Genomic DNA, 452 nt, shown 5'->3' on the forward strand with positions numbered 1-452 from the left:
AATTAGAAACAAACTCTATTGGCAGTTTAGCACCAACCCAAAAGGAAATTATAGGAAAAACAGTATAAGTATACATAAATTAGAAAATAAATTATCCTCTTTCATGTATGATGGTAATATAAATGTTGATAATACTGAGGAGATAATATCTAAAATTATTTTATATAATATAATATTTATAATTTTATATAAATAATATTGTAATTATGTATTTATTATATTTAAAAGTATACAATAAAATAATAGTTTAATAATTTTTAAATATAATGATTTTAAGATATTTGAATAAGTTTTTTATTGTCTTTTAAATATTATTGTATAAATATATTTTATACTTTTTTAACCCATAAAATAATCATACATTTAACGAATTTAACACTTAATTAAAGTTTGGATAAAAGTAAACTTTTAGGACACAACACAATTGTCTCATGAAAATAGAAATAATGAAT

Source organism: Arachis duranensis, chromosome 9 (assembly GCF_000817695.3).
Source record: "Arachis duranensis cultivar V14167 chromosome 9, aradu.V14167.gnm2.J7QH, whole genome shotgun sequence".
Classification (NCBI taxonomy): domain Eukaryota; kingdom Viridiplantae; phylum Streptophyta; class Magnoliopsida; order Fabales; family Fabaceae; genus Arachis; species Arachis duranensis.